Source organism: Mirounga angustirostris, unplaced genomic scaffold (assembly GCF_029215605.1).
Source record: "Mirounga angustirostris isolate CCGP_5_RB_7025 unplaced genomic scaffold, mMirAng1.0.hap1 SCAF_16, whole genome shotgun sequence".
Classification (NCBI taxonomy): domain Eukaryota; kingdom Metazoa; phylum Chordata; class Mammalia; order Carnivora; family Phocidae; genus Mirounga; species Mirounga angustirostris.
In genome coordinates, this window is record NW_026991724.1 from 1,335,019 (window position 1) to 1,361,547 (window position 26,529).

The 26,529-nt window shown below is 63.5% G+C and overlaps 1 protein-coding gene across 4 annotated transcripts in view; it reads right to left on the reverse strand.

Annotated features, from left to right (window-relative positions):
- Nucleotides 1–26,529, reverse strand: part of ZNF469 (zinc finger protein 469) — a 189,867-nt gene that overhangs the window by 13,382 nt on the left and 149,956 nt on the right. For all 4 annotated transcript variants that reach the window (XM_064581075.1, XM_064581074.1, XM_064581073.1 and 1 more), the window contains one exon: nucleotides 2,432–2,498. The gene's annotated coding sequence lies outside the window, so the exon portion shown is untranslated. The remainder of the gene's footprint in view (nucleotides 1–2,431; nucleotides 2,499–26,529) is intronic.

Consider the following 26,529-nt stretch of genomic DNA (forward strand, 5'->3'; position numbering starts at 1 on the left):
CCCCTCCCCCCTCCTCCAGCCTGCTGCCTGGGGCCCGTCCTCCACTCCCCTTTCCCTCTGGGACTGGGAGACCTTGCGGCAAAGGCTGACGTTTGTCAAATGAATCTGTGATGCTAAGAGTACCACTGTGCTCCTTCTGAGCTCTGCTGTGGGCTGGGGCACTGAGCACTTTCTGTCAGGTCCTTCTGTTCTTGCGCTGGCTTGGGAGGCCAGATCTGGTACCACGAGCCCTGGGTGATGGGTGAGGAGTGGAGACAGGGGCCTCGGTGCCGGTGGGGGGCACTGGGTCCCTGGGATCTCCACAGGGCCCCATCTCCAGGCTGGGCGGTGCCGCCCACGGTCCACACACGTGCTCAGGGCCAGGACCCCGGCAGAGCCCCCTGCGCTCCAGAGCGGCGTGGCCTGGGGAGGGGGCAGGGCCCTCCTGGACGTTCCCAGCTCAGCCACTGACCTGCCACGTGACTGCCGGCAAGGCCCTCAGCGTCCCTGCCCCTGGGACATGGGGGTCTCGGTGGAGTCCCCGGCTGGGGCAGAAGACATTGGTGGCTGTGCCCCAATGACAGAACGGGCCCCTCGAAGAATCTGTGCTGTTGGTGTGGTTTGCTGACTAGTTGTGTTTCCGCGGAGCCCGGGCCCCAGGTCTGGGGTCTTGCCCGGGTCTGGGGTCCTGCACACAGAGGCTCTCACAGCTGCGGGAAGGTCAGCTCCCATACCCTTGACCTTGTAGGGATGGTTCATGGTGACTCCCCCACCAGGTGGCCCTAAGGTTCAACGGTCACATAAGCTGGCTCGGTGCCTGGTACACGGGGGCGCTCCCCAGGGCGGGCCGGCACCTCCCCGAGCCTCAGTGTCCCCTCTGTGCAGGGGCTTCCCAGAAGCTGCCTGGGGTCTGTGGCCCCCCAGGCTGCGGCACCGCCTTGGAGCAGGGTGACCTGGGCAACCTATGTGGGTTTTTAAGGGGGAGCAGAAGCTTCTGGTCCCACAGCCCACCTCCTTCGGGGCGCACGCATCACTATGAAGGCCAGCACCCCAAGCTCTGCTCAGAAGGCTCCCTCTGGGGCTCTGGGGAGGAGAGGGAATTATTACTCAAGATTCTGCCTTCCCTGTGGAAGGACCGTCCCAGCCTGTCCCCCTGCCAGCAGGCTTGGCCACACGGCTCGATGTGGCCACTAGATGTGAGCAGCAGAGACTCCTGCTAGGGCCGAGCACGGACTGCATCCTCCTGCCTTTGCGGAGGCCGAGGTTGCACGTGGCGGCCGGGCTGCTCGGTCATCTCAGGGCATCAGGGGGAGCATCCTGGAGAAGGTGGTAGTGGTTTGCTGGTGGGGGTGGCCAGCCTGGGGGTACTCGGGACACAGGCAGGGGCAGGGCGGCTTGGGGACACGTAGAAAGGGTCCCGTGTCCTGGGAAGGGACCGAGGGAGCTGCGTCAGGTCACAAAGGGCAGCGTGGCCTCTGCAGGATGTGCAGTGGGGCCCGCGGTAAGCCGGCAGCCCACCTGGCCAAGGGTGGCCCTGCCTCTGTGCCCTCTGACCCAGGCCAGGGCATCTCTCGAGGTATGCCCCCTGGCCATTGACGACGGGGACACCCCACAGCCAGAGCGTGGCCCCACTTCCAGGGTGGCGGCCCAGGAGCCAGCCCTGCCCCGACTCGGAGTGGAGGGGCTCTGGCCCGGGGGACCTCCCCTCCTGAGCTTCCCAGACAGCCCAAGGGCAGGACTCAGGCCGCCCCAGACCCAGGCCCAGGGCTTCAACTGCAAAGGGCCTCACAGCCCACGGGATCAGGTGTGTGGATGGGTAAGGGCCTCTGCCCTCACGGGCCTTCCTCACCAGCCCCCGAGCTGCTGGTCCCTGGGACACTGGTGCGGAGGAGGGGGCGGGCCTGGGCCTCCCCATGGCTTCCAGAGATTTCCAGCAGGTGGCAGGTAAGGCCCCGCAGATCCAGGCTCCAAGCCGTGCCCCCCGGCAGGGGGAGCGGGGGGGGGGGCAGTGGGCCCAGTGGCCCTGGCTCAGATCCCTGCCCCATGTTGGCATGCCGCCAGCCTTGCTTAGCCTTGGTCTCTCCATCCGTGACCTAGAATCTTCTCAGAGGGTGAAATAAGCCAATACCTCTTCATAAGACATCTAGCAGAAAGTGTGTGCAAACCCACACATTTTCCTGGTTAAAACCCTAACTGTTCCATCGCTGGCACAAGGGACATGCAATGAGGACATCGCAGAACGAGGGGCTGGTGTGCCGATGCCCTGCCGTCCACACCCCCTCCCGCGCCCAGGGGCCAGCCCCCCACGGCGGGGTCCGGGGGAAGGTCCCTTGGGGAGGCAGCGGGCAGCCCTGTTACCGCAGAGTGGGGTGGGATTTGGGGCGGGGCCAAGGGCATCTCCGGAAGGCCCAAGGGACAGCCTGACCGCAGCCAGCTGTCCCCGGCTACGTACCTGGGGAGTCAGGCCGTCAGCTGGGTTGCCGTACAGGTGAATTTCCTGAGGAAGGAGGATGTCTTGGCTGCCGAGAGAATGGAAAGCGTGTCAGGATCCATGTGGTGCGTGGCTGAGGAGGAGAGCCCCCCTCCCCACCAGAGGAGCCCCCTGCCCAGCGCCATGCAGAGCCCGCAGGGCTGCTACTGGGGTCGCGGCGAGATGGGTGAGCTCGAGGGGCTTGGCCCGGGGGTCCCTGCAGGGCTGGCAGTCAGCCACCTGCTTCCCCCCCAGGTTTGAGGAGTATTTTACATTTCCTTCTGCGATAAGTGTGTGCATAGAGGACACATTCATGTGGTTCCCAAACCCGAGACGATGCTCCGAGGTCTGCGGAGAGAAGCCTCGTGCGGAGCCCGGCCCCGTGGGCCTTCTGCCCCAGTCCTGCGGGGTGAGCACTGGAGGCAGATTCTCGTGTCTCCTTCCAGAGTTTCTTGATGCAAATACCAGCAAATATGAGTATCACAACAAAGGATAGTCGGCTATGCTCATCGCTCCCTACTTCCCTTTTGCATTTAACACTGTGTCTTGGAGATCATTCCACGGGACTCCACAAAGAGATTCCTGTCTGTCCGTCTGTCTGCTCCTCTCTCCACCCACACACAGCTACGGAATATTCCATGGGATGAAGGGACAGCTCCTTATGCATCCAGCACCGCCCCCCCATGGCCCCTGTAAACAGTAGGACGACAAACAGCCTGCAGGTGAGGCTTGCAGGGTAGAGTCTGAGGAGAGATGGGGGGGTCAAAGGGCAAGTACATCTGTGATTTGGAGAGAAGTTGTCAGATCATGGGGATGATGGGTGTAAAATTCAGCCACAAATTCCTTGATTTCACCTCCCTCCAAACAGTGGAGCCCAATCCCCTCCCCTTCAACGTGGGCTGGGCGTGGAGGCTGGCTAATGTACAGAATATGGGGGAAGGGAGGGTGTTCGGCTCTAGAAATGAGGTCATACGAGGCATTAGGATTCCGCCCTGCTCGCTGTCAGTCGCCCACTTGGGGGCCACTGCCGCCACGTTGCAGGGCGCTCAGCAGCCCCGTGGACAGGCCCACGTGCGAGGCACTGAGGTCTCCCGCCCATAGCCACGGGAGCCACCACCTTGGAAGCGGCTCCTCCAGCCCCGGTCGGGCCTCCAGACGAGCCTGCAGCCCCTGCCAACCTTCCAGCGCAGCCTGCCCGCCCCGCGGAGCCGCTCCTGGACTCCTGACCTCGGAAACCGTGTGAGCTAGCAGACGGTGGCTGCTTTCAGCTGCCACGTGCCACAACGCACGCAGTGAAACGAGGGGGTGAGAAGCCGGCCTGCTTGCGACTGTGCTCCCGTGCTGGACACAGTGGCTCTGCACCGGGGCCCTCGTCCCAGGGACCCCTTCCCCTCCCTGGGGGTGCCAAGCCTGTGGGCAGAGTTCAGCCACCCCGTCACCCTCTTTGCTTGGCCCTAGGATGGGGGCCAGACGTTCTGTCTGCAGGACCCAAGGGCACTCTCTGCCCACGGCCCCTGCAGGGGTTGGACGAACCGCCTCTGGGCCTGGACGGCGGGGCAGGTGTGGGGCAGCGGGTGTGCCCAGGGTCTCGGGTTCCCACCCCCGCCTGGGCTCTTCTCAGGCCCCTCGGCGCGCATGGGTGTGGGTTTCAGCGGGCCTGGGGCCCCTTTGAAGTCAGGAGATGCAATCCCTCCGATCCCAGGCTGCCCCGGGAGTGCGGGCACCTCCTTTTCCCTCAGAAACACTACCTGGCCCCTCTCGCTCTGGGTAACTCAAGACTGTGGGCGTGCTGGCCGGGGTGTGGGGCGGCAGCTCCTGGTGAGAAGCAGTCCTGCCGTAGGCCTGGGTTCCTGCACTCCCAGGGCCCCTCCGTGACCTCTCGATCCCCTGCACGGTGTCTAGCGTCTGCTCCTGCTTCCCCCCCCGCCCCAATCTGCCCTATTTCACTGTGGCCTCTCTGTCCGCCTAGAGCTCTCCTGTCCCTTCCTCCCATGGCCGTTCCTCCTGAGACCCCTGCCCCGCCTTTGGTGCCCCCCTCGCTAATTTCCCACCTTCCTGGTTCCCACCCACGTGCAAGGAGACAGCGCGCGATGGGTCAGCAGGGCCAGCCCGGACCTCTCCGGGACCGTCAGGGTCCTGACCTCAGGAGGCTGCTGACGCCCCATCATTCGTGCCGACCGGCATAGTGGGCACCTGCAGAGGTGGGCGCTTCCTGGGCCCTCTCCCGTTTGCTTCTTCCCCGAAGAAGTTGCGTGTGTATCCAACCAGGGAGATGCAGTTACTGAGGGTCTCCTCTGCGGTCCGGGCAGACCGTGCTCCCACGCCCTGGGCTGGCCTGTGCAATCAGAGTCCGGGCCCTGACCTCCCGTGGGACCCTGTGCCTCGGGCCTGTTTCCCCAGCTGTACGTGAGGCTTCGTACCCAGCGAGTCCTCAGGCCTGTGCTGGCTCTGTCGTCCAAGCCCAGTGACCTGGCCACGCGTGGGCCTGGGTCAGCACGGAAGCTCTACTCCTCGCCCTGCGGCCCGGACAGGGAGCGATTTAACTCCTCCGCTGGGTTGCTTCTCCTGCCCCAGACACAGCACAGGGGTAAAGGGGCATCTGACTTCTGTCCCCTTGTCCTGGCCGGCGGGGGCAGCACGGTGGCCTCTGGAGGGAGGGGGCCTTTGGGAATGATGAGGGGTCGACGAGGGGGTGAGGGAGGGGCTGTGCCCGAGCGTGAGCCCCTCCCCGCTCCCCAGCCCAGCCCCCCGCCCGAGGCACCTGCCAGGGTCAGGACCAGCTGGGGGTCGGGGGTCAGGCAGGCCGGGACGCACCGCATGAGGTGACCGGCATGGGTTCAGGTGCTGTCTGCATTCCCTCCCGCACCAGCCCTCCCCGCCGCGCCCTCAGCGCCAGAGAACCCACCAGAGAACCTGGCCCCACGCTCTGTGCTGCTTTCCTCACATGGTCTCCAGGCTGCCCTGCGAGGCCTCTCCTCCCCTCACGGACGACAGACGGGACACTGAGGCACGCGAGGGGAGGCCTCTCACCCAGGTGGGGCAGCTGAGGGCGGCGCAGCCCTGTGCGGGCGTGCCGGCAGCTGGGACAGAGCACGCGGGGGCTTAGGACGGGAGCGGGGTCCGGTGACGGAATGCAGGGCCCGACGGACGGGGTAGGGCCTCTCAAGCCCAGCGCCTGTCTGGGACGGGGGCTCCTGGCTCAGAGGTGCCCTGACCCCGGTCCCAAGCTCGGCCTCTGGCTGCCTGCCCCATCCCTGGCCCTGCTGCCGGCCTCCCTGAGCATGCACCGCTCCTGGCGCGCCCCCCCCCGTGACCACTGCCCCCCACCCCGAGGCAGGGCAGCGTGGGGGGGGCCTGGTGCCAGCTCTGCAGGGCGGGGCGGGCCGGCGGCTCCAGGTCCTCCGCTGGGAGCGTGCCCACCACGCCCATCCCAGCCCCTGCCGCGGCCCGCCGAGCCGCCAGGTGCCCCGGATCCTGGGGGAGCTGAGTGCAGTGGCCCGAGCCACGCTGGGGCTCCCAGTCTCCAGCCAGGCTCTGGGCACTGTGGCTCCTAGTGACATTCCTTCTCCCAACATTCTGCTTCCCTTTTCCTTCAAACGCTGCCGCTTTGCTTAAAGACTATCTGTTACCCCAGCGCCCAGATAACCCTGTGCAGGTGGAATTATATCTACGACGTGGCCCGGGGGTGCGCTTAAGAATACTGCGCAAATTATCAGCTGCATTTATCTTAATTACTTTGGGGAAAGTGAAGGCAGGCGTTGCAAAGGGGCCGGGGAGCGTGTTTGTCCGCCTCATTGGGGTGCATATTTGAGATCCTTTAACAGGAGACAGATAAGAGCACGTGGGGAGAAGATGATGTCTTCGAAAATGACAGGGAGGGGGCCGGTGGGGCGGGGGGCTCCTGCTTAAGGACGGGCCGTCGTCCACCCTGCAGCCCAGACAGGCCCCTCGCCCCGTCCTTTTGTTCCACGAAGACGGGCACTGGGGCGTGCGAACACACTTCCCGTCGCAGCTCCTCGCTCCCCAGACTTCAGGTGTCGGCCGGCCGGCCAGTGCCCACAGGCCACACTGAGCGTGGTGACCGAGCCGGTCATGCACCGCCAAGAGGAGACGGCCCCCACCAGACAGCACCCACCCTTCTCTGGGCGGGGCCGCAGACCTGATCCCCAGTGAGCTGGGAGCCCTGGGATCCCAGGCAGGGACGGGCAGGGTCCAGCCGACGTGTGTCGGGGCTGTGCTGGGCTGCAGGGTGGGGGCAGGGGGCCACAGGAGGAGACGGACACGGAGGCGGCTGTCCGTGTCCAGCCCGGCCCAGGGAACGCTCCCCGAGCCTGAGTGGCCTGGTCTGGCACATCCCGAGGGCCCGCGTGGTCTGGAATGCACTAGCCAGCCCAGCTAACCACCCACCTGGCATTAGGAGAGCTGCCGGAAATCAAAGGCGGGAGTCCCAGCCTGGTCACAACCCCGGCCAGGGGCTGTCCTGACGTCTGTGTTGACGGGTGCCCTCTGGAACCCCGGGCACCAGCGGTCCCGGGTGGCAGGAGCCTGGCTGGCTCTCTAGGGACCTTGGTGCCCTCACCTGCAGGATGGGAGTGACCACACACCGTCCCACACAGGCTGGGCAGGGCGGGGCTGCGGAGGGAGGCTGGGGAATTGAAAGTAAGAGAGATGTGAAGTCCTTTGGAGGGCAACATGCTGGGGACCCAGCGGGAAAACTCTTCCGGGGGCTGCAGGGAATCCTGTGCCTTCATGCCCGAGCTCTGGGTTCAGGCGCCACATGCCTGAGAGATCTACACCCTGCACTGCCTACATCTTCCTGCACTGTGCCCTCTGCCCTCACCCCACCACCCTCCCCGGCACCTGCTTGCCCTCTGCCACCCTCCACATCACCGCACACCAGGCGGGCTCCTGCCTCTGGCACCTGCACTGGCCATTGCCTTCCCAGGACAGAACCCGTTTCCCTGCTCCCCTCGTCTAGCTCCAATGCCACCACCTCCAGGAAGTCCTCCCTGACCATGGAGCCAGCACAGCCACTGCCCGAGGTCACTCTCTGGCCCTCCGGGGCTTACTGCTGCCCCTACGCAGACCTCCACTGCAGGGAGCATGAGGATTGGGCTCCAGCCTGTTCTGCTGGCCGGGCTGGCTCAGCCCCCACTCTCAGGGTCCTGGGTCTGCCCAGCCTTCGGTTAACCTCTCTGGGTGCCTTGGAAAAGCTCTACAGTCCTCAGGTAGTCCGTCTGTGGGATGGGCCAGACCCCCCTCTCAGCACACGCAGGCCCATGTGTGCACACCCATAACCATGCACACGCATGTCCCCATGCACACACGGCCATACGTGTGAACAGTCACCAGCATGTACACACATACGGATTTATGCAAACGTGCACACACATGTCCCCGTGTGTTCTCACCAAGGCTGTGGAGGGGCTGCACGCTCTCTGACTCTGGACCCCGTTCTTGTGGGAGGAGCCCGCAGGCAGGAGGCACTGCCCTGGGCCCCTCCAGCTCTGCCCTGGCACCCGAGGGCAGGGATGTCTGGGGGCAAGGCCAACACTCAGTTTGGGGGTGCATCCTGCACCCTAAATGCGAACACTGTGCCAAGCTCGGCCCCAGCACACTCTGGCTACCCCCTGACCTATTCCTTGGGACGTTCTTCTCCCCAGCTGAGAGGCACAGGGGACCATGGGGCCACGTGGTGACAGCCAGGGTCTGCCATACAGGGGTCACACTGGGATTCAGGGGCCCCAGGAAGCTGCCAGCCAAGCCGGGGGTGTATGGAGCCAAGTGTCCACTGTCCCAAAACCGAGAGGCAGCTCACCCGGGGCAGTGGCTTACGAGGACATGCTAACAGCCAGCAGCAGGACTCGGGGATCCAGGGAAACCACTTTTTGAGGCTAAAGCGGGCGAGGCATCTTCTTGAGTGGCCTGGCGAGCAGTGTGGCCTCGTAATTCTAGAGCAAGGATTTTTGGGCGCACCTAGTTTTCTGTGCTCACTTCATAGATGCACCTCAGAGAGGGCGCTGGCTTGCTGGAGGCCACACAGCAGCGAAGCCTGGGCTCCCGGAACCGGGGGCACCGAGCTCCTGGCCAGGGCAGTGCTCCAGTGATGCTCGAAGCAGCTGTGGGCAGGAGCTGGGGGCTGGAGGTAGGGTCCCTGCTCCTGGTCACCCCCCCCCCCCCGAGAAGGGAAGACACTGCGCTGGGTGCCGAGCAGCTGGTCTGGAGAAGGGCGGGCACCAAACAGACCTGCCTCCCGTTTGGGGGCTGCCAGCTTGATCAACCCCATCCGCGCCAGCCAGGCAGGGAACGGCGGCTAGAGGGACTGGGATGGGCGGAAGCTGGGAGGTGGGGGTGGCTGGCCTCATCCTGGTGCCCTCCGTCCCCAGGGTGGACCCTGCACGCACTATGGTTACAGACCCGAGGTCTCCGTGGCCTCTGTTGGGGCGGACACCCCGTCTTGGAGACCTGGCTCTCGGTCCTTCTTCACGACCCCTCATCATCACCCCAGTGGGGGCAGGAAGCTCAGTACCCCCAGCCTCCGCGGGCTTTGGTCCCCTGGGCTCAGGGTCCCACTGGGAAAACCCCCGAGGGTGTAGGGTGTTCAAAGCTTCCCGTGGCTCTGACTTTTGGGGAAAGATCGTCATCGTCCTCCCGCAGACAACCCATTCACACGTAACTGTTCGTGATAAAAGTCCGTTGTTTGCCGTCCCTTTCTGGGCCCAGCACGAAGCCCCGCGTGCACTGACCACGCCGTTAGGGAGTGAGCAGTCTCCAGACCTTTGCTGCCGAGGGTGGGCAGAGGACCACCACTGGAGGGAGGGCGAGGCTGGGGCCCAGGGCATGCCTCGGGAAACTTGCAAGCTATCACCCCACCACCCTGTACCCGACTGTGGCGCAGAGATCAGGTCCCGGCGAGAGGAAGAGCAGAGCTGACCGCTGACTCTGGAAGGAACGGGCCCCTGGGGGCCAGCGTGCCTGGGGCTGGGCTCAGCTCCTGCTACCCGGGGCTCAGGGCTCGGTGCCTCGGGCCAGTCTTCCCTGCTTCCTGCCAGCCAGGGGGAGCGCCTTAGACCCATTTCACAGCTAAGGAAGCTGAGGCTTTGGGAGGTAAGTGAGCCGGCAGTCAGCTACGGGATTCCCACTGCACGCCCCGACACCCCCAGCGAAGGCCGGGAAACCTTCTGATGTTTGGAAACTGAGCGAGGCCCCCTCGGGAGGCCTCCTTCCCTCGCGTGCTGGGTACGTGGGGACGGTGGGGTTTAACGCGCTGTCTCCTGAGCGACAAGATGAATGAGCTTCCTTGGAGGCCCGGTGTCTGCGGTAATTACTCTCCCCTCAGGTTCCGGATCCTATTAGCCTCCTTTTTCAATTAAAAGACGGCCGTCCCGTCTGGGCTTTAATTTATCAGCGACGGACTTGCTCAGCTCTGCCTGCCCCCGGCAGAGGCTAGAAGCAGACGCTCCCCGCCGAAGCCACAGATGCGGGGCTCTGGGAAGGGGTGGCGCCAGGGACGGAGGAGGTGGGGGAGGTGCGGGGAGGCCCCGGCTTGTGCTGCCCGCCGGCCTGTCTTCAGGAATGTCACCTGCCGGGGGCCCACCTGGTCTTGTCCACTGCCTCCCCCTCTGTGCTTGCTTGACCCCCGTGCCCTGTACCCACTCGGTCACGTGTCCCCGAAGACAGCGTGTCAGTCCCGGCACCTGCCTCGGGGTCCCTGGAACCCAGGACCCTGCCTGGACACGGCTGAGACCACGTGTGTCTTCAAGGAGGGCCTGGGGGCCACCCTGCTGGTGCCCGCCACACATGCAGGGTCCCGGCCGCACCAGTGCCGGCCCTGCAGCTCTGAGCCTACGGCCGCGGCCTCCACGAACCTGGCCCAGCCATGGGCTCTCTGACACCCCAGGAAAAGCCAGAAGTCCAGCTGTTGGGTGCAATCTGCCCATTTTCAACCTTACACTACAGACTCACATAAAACTAAATACCGTGTGGGCTGAAGCCGCCAGGGCCGGCCTGGGCCTGTGGTGGGTCTCCAGTGACCCTTCTGTGGGCAGTGTCCATCCAGTCCAGGCTGTGCCAACCTCGGACGCCCTGCTCCCTCCCTCCCTCCCTCTAGGAACCTCAACCAAGCACCTCTGCCAGGCCCTGGGACATGACCACGCGTGGGGACACAGACGTCACGCCATGGGGCTGCCATCCCACTGAGCCCCATTCAGGGCCATCGGGCCTCCAGAACACAGGTGTCCTGACCCCATGGCTGGTGAAAGGCAGGCTGTGCCCTGGAAAGTTCTCAGGATTTCCGGAAGCCCCGTGGGGAGGGAAACCCTTCACTGGCAAAGGAGCTGTGGGTCCTCCACAGCAGGACTCAGGGAGCCTAAGCCCAGGTCACACCGCGGGCTGTGGTGCAGACTCAGAGGGCGAGCTCAGGGCTGGGGCCACGGGGGGCTGCATGGCCACACGGGGCTGTGTGGATAGGAGGGGTGGGCCGAGTGCTGTGGGCCTAAGGCAGGAGACAGGGCACTCAAGCCTGTGGCCTCTGCCTCTCACCCCGACCCCGACCACCACTAACAGCATGCACCCTTGCCCCTTCCCTGCTCTGTCATCAGCTGCCCCACCTGGAAAGGGCCGAGTCCCTGTCTGGGGAGCACAGGGGCTGGCTGGGTCCCCAGGACCCTGAAGGAGAAGAGGGGGTCCAAGCAGTCACTGACACGGACGTCATCCTTGCTTTGCAGGGGAGGAAACTGAGTCACAGCGAGGTGGGGGACTTCCTTTCCCAGCACGCTGACCTGAGCCCGGGGCACCTGGGCGGGGGGGGGGGGACATCCATGGGCAGGAGCCTCCAATTCCAGCCACACTCTGGGGCCTCTGGCTGCAGGACCCAGGCGCAGCCCCCAGCCCCCAGCAGCCGCTGCAGAGGGTCCCACTGCAGAGGGGCGGCTGGGAGCAGGGGCGCAGCTGAATGACAAGTCCCCGCTCTGCTGGCTTCAGAGGGTGCGCTGGCGGAGACCCCGCAGAAGGGCCCTCTCTCCCGGCTCTCTGGGTGTCTTGCTCTCATCAGTTGGAGACGAAGTAGGAAGAAGCAAGGCATGCTGCCAGGGGCTGGAACAGGCACCGTGGCCGTGTTTCTTGTTGGTAGCAGGTGGGGTGCCCAACACAGGCATCCCCGCCCTCTGGCCTTGGAGGAGGTGGACTGAGAGCAGGCTGGCGGGGACCAGTGAGGGCCTGCAAGGGGGGCCCACCGGGGAGCCTGAGAGGCGCGATGGGGCTTGAGTCACCCAGCTGGGCCCCTCCCTGAATCAGACGGGCGCCGGGGGGCGGTGGGCATGGGGACCTGCCTTACGGGGTCCCACCACCCAGGCCCCTGGGGGCTTCTCATCCACTAGAGAGCCGGGTCATCGGAGGCTCTTGAGTGGGGACAGCGTCAGGTAGGGAAGGATGGGGTGGCGTGCACCTTGCTGCAGGTGTCTCAGCCCAGCCCAGGGGGGCCTGCCCTGGAGCCGAGCCTGCACCTCCTGCTGGTGGTGCCTGTTCCCAGGTTCCTGCCCCGGGCTGGCTCTGAGGAAGCGGGAGTCAGGGCGCTGTGTGCGCGCGCCCTGTGTGTGGGTGAACGTGCACATGCGTGTGGGCACGCTCGGGCTGCGTGTGGTGGCCCCTCTGTCCCACTGCAGGCGTCCCAACGGGCAGGACGCTGGGCTCTGCCACTCCGAGGCCCTCGGGGGCCCTGACGGCTTGGGGCGCCATCAGCTCTGGTTTCTTTCAAATCTGGGGTCACAGGTGGGGCTGGGGTGGCTGGGAACACTCTGAAAACATAGGCAGAACTTTAGGTGCAGGTGTGGAATCCAGCTGTATGGGTCATGACACCTCTGTCCACACCCCAGTGTCCCCCTGCAAACAACGGGGACCCTGACAGCACCTGCCACACAGGTTGTGGGGGATTTCAGTGAGACAGCGTGCATCGGGACCTCACTCCGGGCCGGACAGCTGGTGGACCCTCAGAGAGACGATGGCGGACTCGGACACAGAATGAAGCAGAACCAGCAATGCTGGGCAGCGGCAGCGAGGGGGACGGGGCATTAGATGTCACCGCATGCCCCTCCCCAGCCTCTGCCCTCCTTTGCATCATGCGGAGCAGAGGGGACCCCACCCACGGCCGCGTCACCCACTCTCGGCACGGACCAGCACCCCGGGGGTCTCCAGACGTGGCTGTGCATGGGCCGGTGTGAGTGCATGCAGTGGACAAGAGGCCCAGGGCAGCTCTGTGCCAGCCAGGCCCCCACGGTCTCCACGCCACTCCCGCCTGCCACTCCCAGCCAGCCGCCAGCGCCCGGGCTCCCTGGCTCTGGGCGTCTGGAGGGGCTCGCGAGTACACACCACCCCCTCCCACGCTGCAGGCATACCTTGTTGGCCCTTTTCCCCCAAACGGAACGTGCACACCAATTTTTATGTAAGAAGAAGGCTGTAGGGTATGAAAGCACCCTGACACCCCAAAAGGGCATCGACGGAACTCGTGAGGACCCTGTGCCGGCCCCCGAGGCTCCTGCGGAGGGAGGGAGAGCGGCGCACGCAGATGCCCACCCTGGATTAACGCGCAGCAGACCACGTGGTGCGGCCAGAGCTGCTGGTGGGCGAGCGCGGGAGGGTCTGCAAGTTCGCGGAGGGTGGGCGCCCGGCCTTCTCGCTTAAAGGTCGGTGTCTGGCCTGACGCAGAGCAGGGGATGCTTATAATGACAAGAACCCAAGAGCGGGTCTCTGCAGGCCTCGCGAGGCAGCCGGGCGGCGGGGGCGGGGGCGGGGAGGAGGCTCTGCAGGGCACCTCTGGGAGGGGGTGAACCCAGGCTGGGGGACGGGACTCTAGGGGTCACGGCGAGTGACCGCCCGCCCACCCCCACGCAGCCACCCTGAGCACCCCCCGACCCCCGGGCGCACGGGGGCAGCCTCCTGGCCCGGAGCCATCACAGGCCAGGCCCGGCGGACGCGGTGGTTCATGGCGGCGGCGAGGCGGCTCGCTCCAGGCCCTGTGGAAAGTTGTCCCTGGCTCCTGCCACCGTCCAGCTTTTCACATCTCAGCTGGTTTTAATTAGTTTCCTTCAAAGTCCCCCAAAGCAACGGAGCCACGTTAGCGCTCACCAGCAGCCAAGACGCTCCAGTGTGTGTGTGTTTGGGGGGCGGGGGCCGCAGAGGCCAGCTCGCCTTGCTGAGCGGCAGGGGCCTTTCCGCTTCTGGGGCCAAGGGCTGTGGGGACGCTGGGCACGTCTGGCCTGGGCCCCGGGGCGGGCCGGCTCCGACCGGGAAGGACGCTGCGGCCCCATGGGGCCGGCTGGGAGGGGCTGGCCTTGACTGCCCGACACTCCCGACCTCGCCTGCATACTTCCTGGGGGGCCCGCGGCACCCCCACAGCCCTGGCTCTGCTCCCACTTACGGTTAGCAAAGTCTCATGCCTGCCAGCTGTGCCGGGGCCCGTGCCCACCCTCTTCCAGTGAGAGTCCCCGCAGGCCTCGAGGGGCCAGATGAGACCACGGGAGGCAGGAGCCAGGGGTGGCTGTCGGGGGCGCCCCAGCCTGTTCATGCCCTCCTCCCCCCACCACGGCCGTGTCCTGGTGGCATCCGGGCCGCAGCAGGGAGGCCTCCCTCAGGTTTCCAACAGAAGCATGGGTATTTTCGTGGACTTCTGTGATTTTAAAAACAGCCTGAGGCCACACCAGACACACATGCTGAGTGGATGTGACCAGGGAGCTGCCAGCTTGCACCCCCTCCTGCGTGGGGCTGCACCCCAAGGTTCAGGGCTTGAGTCTTCCTGCTCAGCCCCGTCTCTACCCTGGGGCCACCACTGCAGCTGCTAATGGTCCTCTGGTGGTGGACATCCGTTTCTTGCCTGTCCAGCACCCCTCTCCCTGTTTCTGGCAACGGTGACTTGGGTGTGCGTTGGGGAGCACCCCTCCTCTCCTCTCTGTCCATGTGGTTCCAGTGGGATGACTCCCCTTCCCATTAGACCGGACTCCTGCCATTGTTGGTGCACCTGGATCCAGCTACGCCTGACACATGCTCTGTGTCGCCCCATTTTGTGAGCCAAATGGTCTCCGTTTGCTTAACCTATTTTGAGTGGAGTTCTGTCCCCGTGACCAATACATCCTCATATGGGGGCTCACAGGCGACTCTGCCGGGCATCGGTCTTGTCCTCGGCCGGCAGCTGGCGGTCCTGAGGGGCCTGACCCACCCTGTGACTTGCTTTTTCACCTTTCTCCTCACGTGGCCGCTTGGGCTCAGCTCTGTCCCAGGGGTCGGTGCCTCCCTCCGGCTGCTCCTCTCTGTCCCCCACCCTGCCACGCAGAAGGGAGGACCCCCCGGAAGCACATGTGTATATGCACTCGAAGCAACCATCCTGCACCAGAGGTTTCCAAAGTTTTCTACACTTGATCTTAGCCCAAGTTTTCTCGGGCCTCCGGGTCTTCCCATGAGAACTGGCACAGATGACGTCCACGCTCCGGGGACCGTCGCTTCCAGTGGCTCAGCTACGGCGGGCCTTCCCGACCTTCCCTTCCTCGCCTGCCAAGAGGGCCTCACAGAATGGGACTGAAAAGGGATACGGCCACAGGGAAGGCCTCAAATTCACTCTCGCTTCAATTAAAAAGGCCAACGACTCATTCGCACTGGTAACTCATTACTACACTCTCTGAAACACCCAACTACTGACCACCGGCTTGCCCCTGGACGGCCAGCTGCTTTTCTGGAAGTCTTTGCCGGCAGTATGATCTGGCATCTGGGATTTGCTTTTAAAAATGCTGCGAGAGTAAGGGCAGGGCTACGAAATGCACTCAGAGCGGTTTGCACGACTATCAACTCTCCGGTGTTGGAGAAAAACCCAGGGTGACTGCTAAGCCATATGGGGTGTCGGACCACGCCCCGGCGTTGCCCTGCTGGACAGGCGCACCCACGCGCACCACCGCCCCGGCCTCGGGATGGCCTCGCCCCTGGGCTCTGCGCTTCTCTCCTAGACTCCTGCATTCCGCCCGTCCTCCTCCCCCTCCAAGGGTCTGGACCTTGTAAAAGTTGAAAGTGTCCTGATCCATACATATCTCCCACATATTTGACCTCTGGTATGTGCGGCTGGGTGTTGGCATTCACAGTTTTATCTTCCTAGGCTGAGCTGGCCTTTTTTATGGGGTCTTTCTGTTCCATGCGGGCTGGTCAGATGAGAGAATCAGCAGACCCCAGCAAAGCCTGACTGGCCGCGTGACCCTGGCTTAGCCCCCGGCTGCCCTCCCCAGCTTGTGTCCCTACCAGGGGGAGAACCGGGTGAGGGAGACAAATGGGGGTGTACTTGGACAGAGAGCCCCCAGGAACTGGAGGAGAGGTACTCAGAGGCATGCATGGGGCCTGGCCCCTCTCTGTGCCCCCAGCTCCTGGCAGAGATAGTCCTTGTGCGGGCTTAGAGAAAGTAGGCAACCGTGGAGGCCTGGAGCACAGGCACTGGCCCAGGGGAAACTGAGGCTCTGCTGGGATACACAATGTCTGTCTCCACGCGGCCCTTCGAACTCGACATGCTCATGTAGCAGGCTCTCGCCACTGCAGTGTCCCTTCACTGTCTCCTTGTCTTCTTCCCTCATGACATTTCTGTGACTTCATCATCCAGCAACAGGTGCAGGGCCTTCTCATGACCTCAGGGTCCTCCACACACCTGTTCACCTGGATTAATGGCCTCCTGTGTTAGATAGGAAGCTCCTGGGGGACAGAGCCTAGTTTGACAGGTGCATAGTTGTGTCTCAGCCTTGCACACTGCCTGGAAAACATAGTCATCCATCCATCCATCCATCCATCCACCCACCCACCTATCCATCTACCCACCCACCTATCCATCCATCTACCATCCATTCACCCCTCCACCACCTACCCATCCACCCATCCATCTACTCATCCATCCGTCTATCCATCCATCCATCCATCCATCCACCCTCCTACCCTACCCACCCATTCACCCATCGATCCATTGTCAGGACTGGAATTCGGGTCGTGCGGTCTTGACTGCTCTACTTTAGCCCCCGGCTCGCTGCAGGGCTAAGGGAGCAAAATCTTGCAGTAAGCAACTGCCCCAGCATGTAACCCTCATTGCCCTGGAAGAGGACCTGACATGGGTGGAGTGGGTGGCCCCGGTGCCCACGGCACTAGCACCAACAGCCTCTGTCCCCTGGCTCGAGGAAGGGACAAGTTGTCCCCTCCCCTGGGCTCATTCCCGGTCAGCCTGGGGTCCTGTGGGAGGAGGGACCTTGTGCAGCCATCTGAGTCTGGATCCCTTTTCTGCTTGAGCTTCTGGAGGGCCCCAGGGCCACGCAGGCCAGAGCGGAGGCTAGGGGTTGGGGAGTCAGACTTGACCCACGACACGGCCTGTCCTTCCCCTAGAGTAGATGCTCCTCCATCCCCTAGAAGGAGACACTGGCCTGCTGTCTCTGGGCCGCTTCCTGTCCTCTGTCCTCCCTGGCTGCTTTCCCTGGGCCTGTTCAACTGTGCTGGGGTCCTGCAAGACACTCCCATGCTGCCCTGAGAACAGAGCGGATGGCTAACTCACTGAACAGGTAGAGCGACTGGCCTAGGACACCAGGAGGCACAGCCCCCAGCTCCCCTCCGCCTCTGACTAGAGACCCCACGTGGTAGCCAGCAGCCGACCCCTGGCTGAGCCAGCCCAAGGCCTGTCACTGCCGCCGTTCTCACAGCGAGGCTGATCTGATCGGAGGCTGGTCCCTCCGAGGAGGCTCTGGAAGGCAGGTGCAAGCAGAGTGTTCGTAAGGAGCCCGGCAGCTTGTAAGGACCACTGTGTTCCTTCCTGACCTGGCCCACAGCCGTGGCCCGGCCCAGCTGCAAAGGCTCTGTGAGCCGCAGAAGTCACCCTAAAAGGTCTGAGCCTGCCAACAGGGGCCTCAGTTTCCCCATCTGGACAACGGTGCTGCCATCTGTGGTGGCTGACTTTGCAGCAGAGGCTTCGAGCTGCCAGGTCCAGGAGGAAGCTAGGATGCCCACCCGAGTTCACCCAGCAGATTTCGCTCAGCTGTCTCGTGGAGTGGGGTCACAAGGATGCTGAGGCTCAAAGGTCATGCTGCGGGCTGGGGAAGAATCAGAACTGGATGCACCTACCCCAAAGGTCAGGCTCTCCCCCGGCACCCTCCTCCCCTCCCACCACGAGGGCCAACGTCTCGCACTTCCCCCTGATGGCCACGCGGGCAGGTGCAGGTGACGAGCAGCTCACCCTGACCCTCTCTTCCCACCACCTGGTTGATTGTCACGCAAATCCGAGAGGCTGGCAGGATGATGTAATCCCCTTCTCCTCAATGGGAAACTGAGGGCCAGAGAGGTGCAGAGACTTGTCTGCGGCCACACAGCTCAGTGGGTCAGGGCCCACCATGCTTGTGTCATTCCTGGGCCAATGGGGGGCCTGGAGTGTGACCCCTGCCTTCTGGGTGCCCTGTCCCGGGGTCTAAGGGCTCCTGCTGGCCTGCAGGCACCGTGTGGCCCTCCTCCTCAGGTGGCCCTGGGCAGAGTCCTGTGGCCGGGCACTAAACGAGACGGGGGCCGGGGTCAGGCTATCAGCCCGGTGAGTGATGTTCTCATCACCTGCTTTGTCCTTGGACCCATGAAAATGACCACTTTACGGTGGGGAAGGGTCGCGGGTCTGATCTGGCCGTCCGCTCACAGGGCCCACCCTGGATGCTCCGGCTGAGCAAGAGGTCCAGATCCAAGTTCCTCTGCGAACGTGCCGTCTCCCCCCCTGGAGTGCCGTCCGCCTGCCTGCCCTGCAGCTCCCCGGACTTCGCATCCGTGTCCTGAGCACAGGGCCAGCGTGGGACACGAGGGGCGGGAGGACCCAGACCGCCACTCCCCACTGCTGGTCATGGTGAAGAGCCAGACGTCACAGAGGGGTCCTTCCGACAGCACAGCCAGGAGGCTGGGATCAAAGGCCCCATCCGGGGAAGCAGAGGGATAGCTTCTTCCGGCATTTTCTTTATTTGCCTGTAGAAAGCACTTTCTGAGGCTTTTGTTTTGTCTTCTCGGACCCGGCTTTGTCCAGTGTGATGGGTGCGGCGCCCACTCCACACGGTTGCATGGCCCTGCGCAGCGACAGGGTGCCTCTGACCTGTGCCTGAGGGTCCGGGCCCAGCCTGTCTGGGACAAGAGAGGCCTGAGGTCGTCCTGGGTGGGTTCCCAACAGCTACAGACACTGAAACCTGGGTTCAGATGTCCAGAAGGATTCCTGCCGAGGAGAATCCATCCTCTATCACCTCACTGACACCGACGTACCAACCTACCAGCTCTCCGCTATCTGTCTCACAGATTCTACTCAATACCCACATAAATGCTTGGATTCGTATTTGTTTGTTGGGGCAAAGATTACTGACATAAGAAGATGCACAGCTCTGCTCTCCCAGACCCCTGAAAACCCTGAATTTTGCCAGCTCAGTATCCCTCCTACTTTACCCCAACCTTTCCCAACAGCTGGGAGGGGGCCAGCAGACCCACATGACAAAGGGACACAGAATGAGGGAGAGGGAAAGAAGGGTGGGCCCGTAGGACCCTGCGTCCATCCCAGGGCCATGAGGACTGGGGGAGCCGCAGGCACGGATCCACCAAGGAGAGGCTTCCCTAGCACATCTTGCTGGTGTGGCAGGTGGGAGAGACGCCCGAACCATGGGGACCATTTTGCCACCCTCAGGAGGGTCTCCCGAGAGAGGTGCTGATGCAAAGGAAGGCATGGCGAGAGCCTGACTCCTGAGGCCCTGTCTGGGAACCTGGATCCAGCAGTGCCTGAAGCCCACTTATTATTCCACAGGCTTTTCAGTCCCACCAGCCAGTAGATCCCTTTTGTGCTGCGTGACTTGTGTTTCTGTCACTTGTGAAACATCCAAAGCACAAGGACAGGTAGAAGAGAGCAGACGGCCAAGCTACCAGTGGGGTTACGAGGACAAAGGACCCCGAGTGGGGGTGGGAGGCGGGAACTGGAAATGTTGTAGGGGTGCTGGGTATTTCTGGGGGCAACGGCCCCGTGCAGGCCTGACTCCCCCAAAGGCCCCCAGGAGCCACACGTGCCTGCAGCGCATGACTGGCCAGGGAAGAGGCGGCCGAGGTTGCAGCGGACAGCCCAGGCTCGTGACCTTCAGGGACCTGGGTCTAGCGGGGAGTCACGGGGCTGTCTGAACGTGGTGAGCATTCCTGACCCACTGGGGGCACTTGGCAGGACAGACACACGACAAGGTCCTGGCGCTGGGGGCACATGTGTGGACTGCGGCTGGCACCGGGCCAGGGGGCAACCAAACGCAGGGGAGGAAAGACTTTAGGTTCGCAAATTGGGGTTCAAGCCCTCCTCGGGGTGCTGGGCGTGCACCTCGGAGCCTCCACTCACGATGTCCTGGCGTCATCTACCCAGAGGGGTCCTGTGGGAATCACACCAGGGAACTGGGCACAGTCCCAGCACGGTGCCTGGCCCGCGGTGCCTAGGGGTGGCTGGCAACAGGCCGAACACGCCATTTACACGCTATACACACGTATACACAGTCATGTAGTTGCTATGAGTTACATACACGGCGGTACTCGTAACATGTAGCATGATACACTCACGTGTACAACGTTTACATATACAACACATACGCTTGCGTTCTAGACTTGCGAATCCGCCGACCTCCCGTCCTGCCCCCCCGGCCTGCTGTCCCCGATCACAACACAACCCCCCCCCACAACTTCCTGAGGCCCCGCCTACAGAGTCTGTCTCCAGGTAGCGGGGTGCCGGGGCTGATTCACGCCCGGGGGGCCCCCAGAGCAGCCAAGCTGCCCACACCATGGTGTGGCAGTGACGCCTGGGTCCCAGGGTGGAGAGGCCGATGGGTGCAAAGCCGTCCCGGGGAGCAGGGAGGGAGTCCAGGGCAGGACGGGGGCTTGGGTGCCCTGGGATGGGCCGGGAGCCTGTGGGGACCATGAGGACAGAGAGCACGTGTGATCCCCGAGTGCCGAGTTCCCGTGGACACCGTGTTTCTCGTTCAGTCGCTCACTGGACACACATATCTCCTGGACTCCGGGGCCACAAAAGGAGCAGGCCTGGCCGGTGTCAGGAGCTCGCTGGCCAGTGGGGGAGATGCCCGCATGACCCGAGGGGGCGCTGTGCAGACGTGGGGCATCCTGGCTCCCCGCAGGCTGCCCGGGTGCTTGCCACGCCATGATGCCCCATGCCGGCGAACCCGCCCCGCCTTCAACACCGAGTCCAAAAGGTACGGAGCATCTCCCTGATAATTCCCACAAATGCAGACTACATAATGGGATGAAGCATTCTGTTACGTTGTTAAAGAAACTGTACCACGAAATTCACGGCCCCTCTTTCTTTTCCACATGCAGCCACTGAAAAGTCTGACATGACCCCATGACTTGCATCCTGGTTCTCTTGACGGCTCTGGTGTAGATAGTGAGCCCCTTCCTGCCGAGGTCCCACGGCTGCCTGCACTTAGGGGCCCTGCCACTCTTCCTGAGGGCACGTGCCCAAGACGCCTGGGGGCCAGAAGGCTGGGGATGCCGCGTCCCCTCCGCCTTCTGGTGGAATAATGTCTTTTGGCGGACACCGGTCCTGGCCCCTGGTGAGCAAAGCATTTTCAGGCCGATCGCCAGACACACAGGCCCTCATCCCTGTCCTGGGAGGCAGGACAGGTGGGGAGACCGAGGCTGGAGGAGGTGTGGAAGTACCGTGACAAAGCCCCACGCCTATCCGCAGACTCTCGCCCTGAGCCCCTCCTTGGGCCCGACATGTCGGGGTCTCTGGGTCCCCTGGGGCTTAGCTCAGAGCCGCCTGGGTAAATTCCAGTTTTGCTCTTTTACTCAATAGGCTCTGGGGGACACGGCACAAGAGGGCCTCAGGACACAGGCCCAGGTGCCCACTGCCCAACGGCAGGCAGGCCCCTCCAGCAGCTTCTGAGACTTTAATTATTCCCCAGGCACCGGCCCGGCATAAATACAGCCTAGACATCCAAGAAAAGCACGCTGCCGGTATGGGGAGCCTTTCCCAGTGCTAAATGCAGCCTGGGCGCTGGGGAGGTCGGCGAGTGTGCTCAGATAACAGTCGGATTCCGCAGGCCCTGAGCTGACCCTGGATCGGGCACGCTCCCACTCACCGGGAGTGACCGCCGTGGCCAGGCCCAGAGGGCCGCCGGCTGTCTTTCTTCCGCTGGGAGGGCACTCCAGCGTGGGGAGCAGGAATGCACGTGGGCCGGTCCAAGTTTAGCATGTATTTATAAATGGGCACAGCTGCCAGCTGAGTGGTACCCTGGAGGTCAGCTTCCTGCCAGGTCCTGCAGCCAGATGTTTTCCTGAGATTGCAGAGAGACTGCTCCACCCACGCATGCCCGAAGTCAGCCCACATCGACGCTCGAGGCCACTCTGTGCCTGGGCCTGGCCAGGCTCCAGAAGCTCGGAGAGGACAGGCACTCCAGGGACGTGAGACGTGGGCCGCCCCGCCCCCCCACAGGGTGGATTTTGGAAGGAGCAAGGAGGGGAGAGGACCGTGTTGCCTTGGGAGGGAAGCCCTCTCCGAGGACAGGCAGGGCAGTATCCGAGGTGGGTTTTGAGGGACGGTTAGGAGTTTTCGAGACATCCCAAGGAGCACGGGCAGTGCTTTGGAGGTGAGCTGCCATCCCGTGTGCCCGGTGCACGGCATCTGAGGAAGAATACACGAGAGTCCCATAGGGTCTTGAACTTCCATGTGGACAAGGTTGCAGGGGGAGCGTGCAGGTCCCAGGCCCCCCCCCCCATCGGTTCTGATCCAGCAGGGCTGGGGGAGGCAGGGAGTCTGATCTGGGGCCACTGACCTCAGTCTAAGAAACCGAGGCTCAGGGAAGGAAGAGTAGTCTGGAGGGGCTTCCTGGAGGACGTGGGGGAAAGGGGCAGGGAGGTGGCATCTGCGAGGGGTGGGTGCCAGGGACTCCAGTGAGGGCCACCCAGACACCAAAGGTGCACGGTGGCCACGGACACACGTGGACACTGAGTGCTCCCACGTGGCTGGTTGGAACCAAGACTCCAATTAAATATAAAACGCACTCCAGGTCTCAAGAAGCTAGACTGACCCCCTTGATTGTAGAAGGAATACACGTTGGAATGACGGTAGTTTGGATATAATGTATTGCATGAAATCAATTTCACCTGAACTTTCAAGATTGCCTGTGCACCTTGCCATCATGGCTTGCGCTGTGTCATATTATAGTCCGGCATGGCACCCCCCCCCACACACCAGATGTGCACACACGTGTCCACACGTGTCCGTGCACGCAGGCATGCTCACTCACACTCACACACTTCCCGGCTCTCATGGCCACGCACTGCGAAATGCCGGGACAAGGGAAGGCTCTGGGCTCTGGCTTTCTGGGTCCTGGTCAGCCCTGCACAGAGCCGGCCACGGGCGGGTTCTCTGGCCCTCTGGATGGACTCTTCCTGGCGGGGCCGGGGGCTGTGCCCAGGCCCTAGGGCTCCAGGGACAGGCTGGTCCCCCCCCCCCCCCCCGTACCTGTTTCCTCACCTATAAAGCGGCTACAGCAGCCCTGCCTTCGCGGCAGAGGGAGACCGCGTGTAGTTGCTTGGCCACCGGCAAGTGCCCGCCTGCCCACTGCCGTGCCCACCGGCCCCAGAAGGCCGCGTGGGGAGTGCTGACCGTCCCGGGGTTGGGGACCCCATGGCCCCCTGCAGACTCTGGCCAGGGACCTCACGAGGCGTCATCCTCTCCTTAGCTGTTCTCCCACAGGCCCCCCTCCAGCTTGTGTTGCCGCGTCAGTACGCGGGCAGTGGGTGCGGGTCCCAGCTCTGGCTTGCAGAGTGCTGTGATGGACGCGGGCTGCTTCACCGTGCCCTTCTCCCCCCAGAGAAGGGCTGGCCAGACCCGTGCCGCCTCCTGGCCTCCCCGGGTCTTGCTCTCCTGTTCCTGGGGTCGGCCCCGGGGACGCGCTGCTCCCCACCTCCTAGTCTTGCCTGGTCCCACCAGATGCCCTTCTTGCAGGCACCTGTCTGAGCCTTGCCACCATTCCTCCAGGTGCTATGTGCTTAGTGACTGCCTCTCCCGCCCCCCAGCCCCGGGCACCACCAGCCAGACCACGAGCTCCTGCAGGGGAACAGCGGCGTGGCCCGTTCCCAGCAGCCCCAAGGCCTGGAGCACAGCCTGGCCCCAGAGTGGCCTTCTGCACGTGACCCCCAGACGCGTGCAGGAAGCACAGGGGGTGCCCAGCTCTGTGGCTATCCTGGGGAGGACGCCATCTCCTCTGCCTCGGAGCGTGCGTTGTGTGTGGCTAAGGAGTGGTCAGCCTGACCCCAGCCCCGATCCCTCTGATGCGGTTGTGCCAATGGGAGACTCCTCTCAGCAAGAGCCAGCCTGGGACTGCCCAGGGCAGAGAGCCCCCCACCCCCACCCCCTGCGGGAGTTGGGGAAGGTGTGCGCACTCTTGCCCTGTGTCCGGTTAGGCAGCCTGGCTTGAACCCCCGAGCCCTCGGGCAGCTCCCCACTGGGTGCGCTTCGGGCGATGTCTTCACCTCTCTGGGGTAAGAGCTGTGGATCCCGCTAGTGGCTGGCTATGTCCATTCTGATCGTGCATTCCGGAACTGTGGAGGTAGCCACAGGACAGGCTCGGGGCGCCCTGCCACTCTGGGGCAGGCCGGAGCTAAAACCCCACGGATCACCTGCCCTCAGGGAGTGGAGCTCAGGCCTCCTGGATCAGTGTCCCCGAACGGTGCAGTGTGCTTTCGTCCTGGGAAAAGGCCATAGGTCCCTTTGGGGAAGGCTGGGAGAACGATGAGCAGTGCAAGTTTCTGGACGTGCAGCAGGGAACGTGTGTGCAGAGCTCAGCATGCACTAAGAGCCCAGGAGAAGCCTCAGGGGAGGGCAGGGGTGAGAGGGCAGAGCCTCCCTCAAGACAGTCCCCGAGGCTGCGATTGCCGTGCTCTCTGCCTCGACTTCCCCATCTGTGTGCTCGCGGCTCTGGAGCCCGAGCAGAGGTCGCATTCGGGACCCCACTTCCCAGCTATGTGACCCTGAGCCAGTGCCTCCCTGTCCTGGCATCCTCGAGCACAGCAAGGGGGTAGAGAGGCCCCCACAGCCTTACTCGCTGGTGCGGACGGGAAATGGTGCAGCTGGGGACGGGGACAGTGACCGTGGAGCCCGGAGGCCCCTCCTAGACTCAGTCCTCGAGAAACTCCAACGCACGCCCCACGGAGACGTGTTCCCAGGGCTCACAGCAGCACCGTCCCCACGGCCAGAAGTCCATCGGCAGATGATGGGCACACGATCTGTGGTCCAGCCACGCCACGGAATATTACTCAGCCATAAAAAGGAAGGAGGCCCCGGGGCAGGCTCCACCGTGGACGCCCCGCGGCGGCAACACTACGAGGAGCGAAGTCAGGCAGCCACAAATACCATGTGATTTCATTCATGTGAAATGTCCTGAATAGGCAAATCCACAGAGGCAGAAAGTAGATTCGTGGTTTCCAGGGCTGGGGCAGGCCTGGGGGGGTGACTGCCAGAGGGAGCAGCGTTTCTTTTTGGGGGGATGGAAGTGCTCCAGGAGAAGATGGTGGGGGTGCTTGCACACCCATGTGAACACACTACAAACCACGGAACCCTGCACTTATGCTCTGTGAACTCGGCTCAAACCTGGGAGGTCCCTGCCGAGTCGGGCTGATCTAGGACACGGGATGCCCACCGGCCTCTGCCGAGGGGGCAGTTCCTTCAGTACTGGGACCCGGTCCGGCTCCCTCGCCCCATCCAGCCAGGGTCTTGGCATCTCTGCGCTGACCACCCCCCATCCCCCGCCCCAGGGAAGCCCCCCTCCACCGTGTCCCCAGAGGGCAGCGCCCGGCCAGCCACATGCAGGGCTGGGAGGGGCAGCCCTGTTTACCCATGGCCACCTTGGCCCGGCAGTCCCGGAGGAATGTGGGGAAGGCAACAGTCACATCTGTACCCGGGCCGCCAGAAGCCTCAATGGCCGTTCATGAATGTGGATTTTGTTTGGCTTGTTTGGCTGGGACGCGGGCCCTGCGAGCAGCCCTGAGTCAGGACAGAGGCTGTGAGCAGGCGGCCAGGGATGGAATGTCCCCGTCCTGCCCTGGCTCCAGCCCGCCTATCGGGAGAGGCCGAGCAGCGAGGAGGGGGCTGCCGTCGTGGGCGCCCACCTGTCCACTCACGCACTCACTCACGTGCATGCAGCCTCCATCCCTGGCTGGCCACGGTCTCTGGGGTCCAGGCGTGCCTGGAAGGGCGTCACAGCCAGAGAGTGGGACCTGACCGAGGGCTCTGAGGGCCCCCCAAGCCCACGTTGCTTTCCCTCAAGGGTCTTGTCCACCCTCACCTGGAGTGGAGAGCGTCCATGGGGGATGGAGGAGGGGCTTGCGTCGAGCACTGGGTGACGGGGAGAATAGGCGGGCAGGGGCCTGGGACCACCATTTCAGGATTGGGAAGCAAACCCCAGAGCCCCCTAGACAAGGCCTGCCTCCCCACCTCCATCTTCAGGCTCTGCCCACAGTCATGCCCGGAACTCAGATTTGGAACTCTCCTTCCCAAAGCCGGCTCTATTTAAACAAGGATGTAATTCTTAGAGACCACCTCGATCCCAACAGGAACTGAGCTGAGTAACGAGCAGGAAACCTATAGTTTGACGCCGGGGTCACAGCCCCCAAACTCCTGCCAATGCAGTCGCTGACCTCACTTTCTGGTGGTTGGGAAGCAGGACCAGAAACCACAGGGCAGCGCGAGGGGGCGGGGCCGGCAGGCTTTGATGAACATCTGAAGGCAGGAGCTCACGGTGCTAACCACGGCCGGCCCCAGCCCCCAGCAGCCCTAGGTGGGTCCCTACCTGGCCTGCCACCCTCCTTCCTAGCCCTCTCCAAAGTTGCCTTGACGCACCTGGACCAAGGGAGGGTCTACAAGAGTGACACTGATCCCGAATGATCCCGAGGGGTCTCGGAGGCTTGACAGCCCCTGGTAAGGGAGGAGGGGATCCCAGGTCAGAAGTGACAGATGTCTCAGTCTCTGGCCTCTGGGGGGGCAGCTTCCAGCGAGCACACATGACGTCTTGGGACCAGGACAGTGGTCC